We start from the raw sequence: 8086 nt of genomic DNA on the forward strand, positions 1-8086 counted from the left end.
GAAACCAAAAAACCACCGGGCTTTTTGGGGCCCCCTGGGGCCCTTAAAACAAACCCCCCCGGGGAAAAAAAAAAAAAAAAAAAAAAAAAAAAAATAGTGAACCTCTACAAGTACTGTTCATCCGTGGGTGCAATTACTTAGATGTTTGAAGGCCACGTTCATCACTTGGAATATTTACACCAGCCAGCATGCTCTTCTGGAAGGAGATTACTTTGGTGTCGAACGCGTTCTAATGCTAAATGTCCAAATCAAACCCAGAACACTAGCAAAAGCAAAAGTGTACCATAATCCACTGTGAGATGAGAGACGTGCTGACAAGGAGTTATTACTCTAAAAGGAGGATAAGAAGACAGATTACCAACAGTTTTGGAAACATATTATGTGTTTTGATAAAACTAAACTTCAAATGTTTGGGCATTGTGATAAAAAATTATACCTGGAGCAAAGAACAGAGCTCGCAAGCCTGAGGACACGATCACAGCTCTGGAGTTCAGGGGTGTGTAAGGAGGGATTGGTGCACTTAGCAACATGAAGTAATAAACTGCCAACTTAAAGCGTAAAGCTGTGCAGTAGGTAGTTTTTATAAAACCAATATGTGCTTTGCATATTTGTTAAAACTATCACTATGTCCTAGACAGAACTAAGACACTCCTCCTGGCTACGATTGGTTGTTGCTGACCTGGAGCTGTGTATTTCTGCAGAGGGCAGTAAGAACACAAAGAGACGGCAGAGGAGCTCAATGTTTTTCATTATGATTATCTGTCTCATATTATGATGTCACAGCATAGTGACAGTTTTAATAAATGCGTAAAAAAAAAAATTATAAAAGTTACATACTGCAGCTTTAAGGACAACAAAATTAAAGTTTTGTCCATTACAAAGCCTCAAATCTCAAATCGGGAAAGTTGAATGTGAACAAGGACGCCTACAAACCGGACGCAGTTACAGCAGTTCTGTCAGGAGGATTGGGCCACGATTCTCACAAACTACTTTGAGAGGGTTATGGAAAAATATCCAAAACATCCTGAGAATCAAATTACAAAAATATTGCCGAAGAAACAATCCAACCCTGAGCAGAATAGGTGCAGAGCCTGGTGTTGTTAGTTATCCAAGCATTTTATGACTTTCAAACACACTCGCTCAAAGTGTGATGTTTTCTTTCAGTTTGTTTAGTGTCCAACGGATATATTTTCAATCAGTTCGATTTACAACCACGTGTTACGTAAACTTTTAGGATTTACAACTCGTGGATGTGGTGCTTTACTGCTGGCAGCCTTTCAATTACAGCGTGCAGATCTACAGGCTCAGGAAGCTAACCTGACATCTGTTATACCTACCTATTTATCTCAATATTCCTGTCTTTAGCTAAGCATAAAATACTGTATATGTGAAAAAAAAACAAACAAAAAAAAACATTTATTTTCGACTAAACTTAGAAACAGCATGGTGCAATTTATATTTATAAAAAGTAAACAGAATTTCTGTCTACAAATTAAAGGTATTACGAAGGAACTGACGATTAAAAGAAAAGAAACTACACAAACAGCACAACAAATAAGCAACAACTCCCTTTTTGCATTTGCGAGCAAACTACCCTTTTGAACACTTCACCTTACTCACAGCCATATCAGCCAAACATACCTCATTAAGTTGACACATTTTGTTCTGGGTTGTAAGTCTCCCCCTAATGTTGTCATCCAATCCATTAAACAGTCATTCTTTCTTTTTCTCTCCATCTATCTTCACTTAACCTCCGTATGCTCTCTGGAAACCGGCTGACACTGTGCGTACCACAACAACGGCTCTGCTGGGTTTTTTTTTTGCTATGGTCTGGGAACGATGCTGATCACCATGTTCTCTTCTGGGTGAGTGGAAAATGGCTAGGAACAGGGTTTTATGTTCTAATGCCGGGCTTGCACATGCTCCCTGAGGCACGGTGGATGATACCGGTTTCCAAATATTGCTCTATTTTTCACAGATATATGCATCCCCTTTGCACAAGTTTGTCGTGCCCCTTGGAGTTGTTTGCATTTTGAGACACTAAAACCAAAAAACCTACAGAGTATTTTGTTGAGGTTGTATGTAATAAACCATATGGTTTTGAAGTCGCTTTACAATTCTAAACCTGTAGAAGTGTGGCCTGTAGTTGTATTCTGTCCTTCAAAGTCATTGATTTTTTTTATGTCTCTACCATCTCTGAACACCTAGAGACTTATATTTGTCTATTCGTCTTTGCAAAATAACTAAAAAAAAAAAAAAACTCCATCAGATTGGATGGAGAAAATCTCAGACATTGACTTTTTGTGTTTTGCTACCTGTTCCTTCATAGAGTTTAGGTAAAAACTTGAATTAGGCCCTTCTTACAATGGAATACCGCTCTGATCTAACTTTCTGCTCAGCTCTCAAAGTCCTCTGCAAACAACAGGTTTTCTTCCAAGGAGACTCGTCTGTGTTTTTATCTTCCCATAAGCATGAGCATCCCAAAAGTTACAATACAACAACCAGAATGAATCTATGAAGAGATGTTGTGTTCAGGGTCATGCGCAACATTAGTTTTGGATTTAACATGAAAAAACACTTACAGTTTCTTGACCTCACCGGAGCACCTTCTTCTACAACGTCCTGTCTGCTACGCTGCTTATTGCAAACCACGGACTTGACTTTTTATGGTTTTATTCTTTCCTCATCTCCATAAAGATCAGATTTATGAAGTCAACGGTTAATACTAGTTTTATCGGGACATCAGATGGATGGCCATGGCTTGGCAGGTTTTTTTTTTTTTTTTTCTGGTTTTTGGATTATTTATTGAACAGTACTTTCCTGAAACATCCACAGCTCTAGAAATGGCTTTATAGCCCTATTTAAAACTTCCCTACAACCTGATCCCTGATCTGCTGAGCTCCTTGGGTTTTCATGATCCTATTTGTTCACTAATGTTCTTCTGCATGGCCTTGATTTATAATTATATGAAATTACACACAAAAAGTATCATTTTTATCAATTAGGTGGCAATTAGGTGCAGTAGTTTTTCCTCTCCACTATCGCTGCATGCATGCTTTGTATGAAAGATTGCTATAAAGTCAACTACTTTGTATACAATGCAAGCCATTGTCTACGGTCGCTAAATGCTAATGCTAAAGAAAAGAATGCTGCATATCCAGGGATACTTAGAATATACACATGAATTGAAATAGTATTTTTTTTTTTGTAAAGTGCCTCAAGACATTTGCTATGAATTGGCAACGTATAAGCTGAATTGAATTGAGTAGAAAGGGCTGAATCCCAACACATGCCACCCTTGTTGCATTTCCATAAAAGAAAATCTAAAATATATTTATGATTTTTCTGAAAATATGTGTCACTCTACCACAAAAAAAAAAGAAAGAAAAAATCCCAATGAAAATACATTAATGGCAATTGTTGGGATCCCAATTAAGAACTAGCACTCTACTTCATCTTTCTTTCTAATACATAAAAACCAATCCTCGCTTTGCAACTGAGTAAGAGGCCAAACGCTCATCCACTGGGCTGACATGATGACGGCCTACGGAGAGCAATCACAGCTCTTTCAACACTCCACCGAGAGCGCCAGGAGAAATCCTCCACAAAGTCTACAAAGATACTTTATTATAACTTTCTTTTTTTTTTTATGGATTTTAAATGTCACTTCCATGTAAAGCTAAAGGCACCACATTTTTTCGGAAAAGGAAAAGCAATCATTCAGGAATGTATTGTTTGTTTGTATTCCAGACCTCAGCCTTATTCAGCTTCTGCCCAGTCCTACAAAAAAAAAAAAAAAAGAGAGAAAAGAAAATCCACTTTTTACTGCTACTTTTTAGTGAAGCTATTAAAAATAATCACGATAACGATAATAATAATTAACAAAAAAAAAAAAGTGCCCTTCCACAGAAATCTAACGACACCATTTCTCATCCGTGACCTGTCAGAACAGAGGTCCTGTTGTCTGCCATTAACCGAGCGCTGCCCAACCACAGCTGAATATTAATGGGAGTGTGTGCATTTAATTCACAAACCCCGATCTGCATCTTCTAGTCTTGGGGGGAGGTAGAGGGGAAGGAAAAGGGGGGAGGGGGGGCGCTTCTGTGGGTTTCAGAGGTGTATCTTCTGAATCAACACACACACACACACACACACACACACACTCCTGCTAAAGATTAGTTATGTTGCAGCTCAGGAGCATTGCGAGTCTAACTAAGCTGTCATCATTCGGCGCAATAAAAATCCCTATCAGAATGATCTATACCCTCACATCTGAGGGAAATGAGGGTCCTGCTGAGAAGAGCAACCGGTCTGACTGATGATGAGCTGATTCCAATTAAATCACTCTGATGTCTTCTTGTTGGCGGCCGCACGCTGCTTATACAAAGTAAGCTGATCATGTTGGGATGTGACAACTTATCAACAGGCAAGGCCAATCCAAGGCGCCCCTCCACCACCACCACCACCAAGCCTCTCCTTTACACTCCTGTAAGGAAGAAAATGTGTGCTATAGCAACCACTTCCACTGAAACCTCATTCTCTCAGTGCGTCAAGATGAGTAAGGTGCGCAATGTGCAAAGTCACCAATATTGCGCACATATTAGGACGATGACAGACAGAAGGGGAAGGAGGAAGATCTAGGAGAGGGGGAGAGGGTTTAGGATGCGCTGGTCAACATTACCTTAAAGAGGCGATGCGAGCGCCGGGGATTTAGGATGATGTCGATGACGCTGGCCCGTCCATCCACAGCACGATTCTTCTGCTCTTTATTATTTTTGTTGCTTTAGCTAGGCCATTTCCTCCTCAGATCGCCGTTATTTCTCAAGAGAGCAGCTGGCTTATACACCTTCTCCCGTCTTTCTCCGGCTTTTCCCAAAAAAGAGAGAAAACACACCTCATTCTGCACCCCCTCCGTCCTCCTCCTCCTCCTCCTCCACCACCTCCTCTTGCTCCTGTCGGTCCTCTCAGACTATACACACACCTCGGTCTGTTTTTTTTTTTTTCCCCCACCCCCCTATTTAACCACCGATATTTGACTTTTCTGAGACTAAAAAAAAATGCTGCAGAGAACCCAATTTCAACGGGGATCTGGACAGGGGGGGGGGGGGGTGGGGGGAGGAAGAAAGAGCGGGGGGGTTGGGGGGGGGGGGGGGTGGAAAAAAAAAGAGACTCGCAGGGAAACAGATGAGTAACGCAGTAGCGTCAAGACCCTGTGCGTTGCTTCAAAAGTGAACGCACTGATGTGTCCTCTTTTCCCCCATATGTCCACGCTGATTATAATCCAAGGTGGGATGCGCGCAGTCGCTGCGGCCCTTGGAGAGAGACAGAATGAGAGAGAAAAATAAAAGAAACAGCGGAGGGTTTCGTCCTGAAATATGAAAGAGCGCTCCAAGAGGTGTCCGATCTTCTTCTTCTTCTTCTTCTTTTACGCGCTTGCGTGATGTTCTCTCTCGGCTGGAATAACAAACAGAGCGGGCATCCTCCGCTTGGACCTCATGGTGTGTGTGTGAGAGAGAGAAAACGAGAGAGAGAGAGAACGAGAGAGAGAGAGAGAGAGAGAGAGGGGGGAGAGACAGGGGAGGCGCGATCAAACGTTTCGGGGGGAATCAGGCAGGCAAGTGATGTGAAGTCCGTCGATGCCCGCACCGGCGCAGATCTCCACGGCTCGTCGTTCTGAAGAGCCCACCTCTCCCCCTTCCGTCAGTGCGGTCTCATCGACTCCCTTCGCTTATAGGACACACGCGTGTAATATCTCAGCCTCACGGCTTACTGTGGGCTTCGTGATGACGAGGCGAGACGCATAACGCCATAGGCGCTGCTGCTTTTACCATATTTAAGTTTTTTTTTCAATCATCTGTTCTTATTTATATTTGGTTGCTTTGGATCGTCATATGTCAACCTGCTCAGTATTATTATTATTATTATTATTATTATTATCATCCTCAAACTGCAGTATATTCGTATTGCTATTATTTGAAAATATTAAAGCTCTGCTGCATCAACTGTAGCTATATTCATAATTATAATCATTTCTAGAGATAAATCTAACGCTCTTTCAACTATTTGGCCGCTTGAGGGCAGCAAAATCAAGCCGACGGCCGAGCCATCAGTCATCTTATCAATTGATTCTTTGATGACCCTCGAGTCCGATAATTGCTCTCGATTATATTCCGTTTGTTCTCCGGGGGCTCCCAAGGGAAATCTCTGTGCTTTTAGGGCCGTCAAATGATTTGTGTGTTTGTCCACCGCTGCTGCTCTTTAACAGTAGATTTGAAGAAAGCGGCTGCGTCGGCTAACCTTTTTGTCCAGTCACAGCCACAACTTTCAGTGTGTTTTTATTTTGGGGATATAGTTGAGGCAGCACAAGGTGGTGTATAATTTACAACGTTTTAAAACCATCTCTTTATGCTAGAAATCAGGAAAATATAAGGTGTCCATTCCGAACTCTGAACCGATACTTCAGGTCCACCTTGCGCAACACGTACAGGTAGATTTTAAGCAAGAAATTTTCAGATTTTCATTTGTTAAAAACAAGAAGAAGAAAAAAGAAAAGAAAAATGAAAATCTTGGATCATTTTCCCTTCACCTTATTATTTGCATCTAAAATCCAAATAAAATACATAGAGGTTAATATGACAAAACATGAGAAGGTTCAAAGGGCATGAACATTCTTGCTACACCTGTTTACATTTAAAGGTTGCAGGATGGTGTATATATTTCTTTTTTTGTAGTAGTAGTATTTTTTTCTTTTGTTTTGAATGTACACACCTACTTCTGAGCTCTTTTGGCCACCAGAAAATGAATGGGACAGATAGATAAAAAATCTCAGTTCCAAGGATGACTGACTCATTAGAGACATAGAATATAGATAATAAACTTTAATAAAGTCCGTGCAGACAAAACCGTGATCTAATGATGCTGGCCACTGGAGTCTCTGTGTTCCTCTGGTTTAGCAGGAAGGAGAACTGGACAAAAAAAAAAAAAAACAGAGACCACTCAAGACGGAAATCAGATATCCCATTTGGTCTGAGAGCAGTGCTGGTTGAATCAATAAAAAAATATATATGACCGAGGAGAAAAAAAAAAAAAAACTGAAGGCTTTTCACCATGATGGATGGATGGATAAATTTAGAAATAAAAAGCCTTCTTTTTTATTAAACCGCAGAAATATAAAATTGATATATTATGCAGTTCTTTTTGTTTGATTTTATTGTTGCTCTGTGCGTGTGTCCGCTGCAGGTACGGCACAGCGGAGACAAGCAAGGGAAAGAAACAACAGTATTCAGTCACTTCCAACTTGTCTCTCCAGCCATCTGAAATTAAACACAGGTTTCTTCTGTTTTTTTTTGTGTGTGACCTTAAGCTCAAGCGTGTACTATGAGCTTAAGGTCACCAACATTCTCTTTTGGGATTTTTTTCTCCTAGAGAGAAGGATTCATGGCTTCATCAATAATGGCAAGTCCTCCAGATTCTACGAACTCACTCGTGGAAGCCATCTTTACTCAGTCTCTTTCTCATACTGAATCCTGAACAGTGACATTTTAGGTCAGGACATGATGTGCTGCTTTCTGAGACCTCTTCTTGTTGTCAAACGGGTCATATTAATGTGATTTAAGAATAATACCAGTCTTGAAATAAACAGTGGCAGTTGAAATTGAATTCAGCTTATTCAGCCATGAGGACAGGAATACTTAATTTCATGATTTATTGGACAATTATGTCTTCAAATGCGACCAGGTTGGTTTGGGTAGCCAGTTTCCTTTTACAAATTAAATGCTTCTTTGCAAACTGCCTTTTGTGTTTACTTAAGTTATCTTTGCTTGAAATTTAAAAAAATAAATTAATTAATTAAAATCACGGCATGTAGGTGGGACAAATAAGCAAAAGCAGAAGAATCTCATAATTCGTAGCCCAGATGTTTTATCAAATTGTCAAATTGTTTTTCGTCACCTGACGAGACTCCATCAGGATTTTTATAAAGATGCAAATCGATAATGTCCATTGAAATTGGCAGAAGCGTTATAAAGTTCAAATTTGCAGTCGTAATTATAGTAATTTCTTTTCATGACAGTCAAACATTTGTTAA

General features: G+C 40.3%; 1 protein-coding gene across 2 annotated transcripts in view; it reads right to left on the minus strand.

The window, feature by feature from the left end:
* Nucleotides 1-5739, minus strand: part of LOC106949256 (neuroligin-2-like) — a 124452-nt gene extending 118713 nt beyond the window's left edge. For both annotated transcript variants that reach the window (XM_015035386.1, XM_015035385.1), the window contains exon 1: nt 4682-5739. The gene's annotated coding sequence lies outside the window, so the exon portion shown is untranslated. The remainder of the gene's footprint in view (nt 1-4681) is intronic.
* Between the last annotated feature and the right edge of the window lie 2347 nt (nt 5740-8086).

The sequence above is a fragment of the Poecilia latipinna genome, unplaced genomic scaffold (assembly GCF_001443285.1).
Source record: "Poecilia latipinna isolate Pla-1442-1.1 unplaced genomic scaffold, P_latipinna-1.0 Scaffold333, whole genome shotgun sequence".
Lineage (NCBI taxonomy): Eukaryota > Metazoa > Chordata > Actinopteri > Cyprinodontiformes > Poeciliidae > Poecilia > Poecilia latipinna.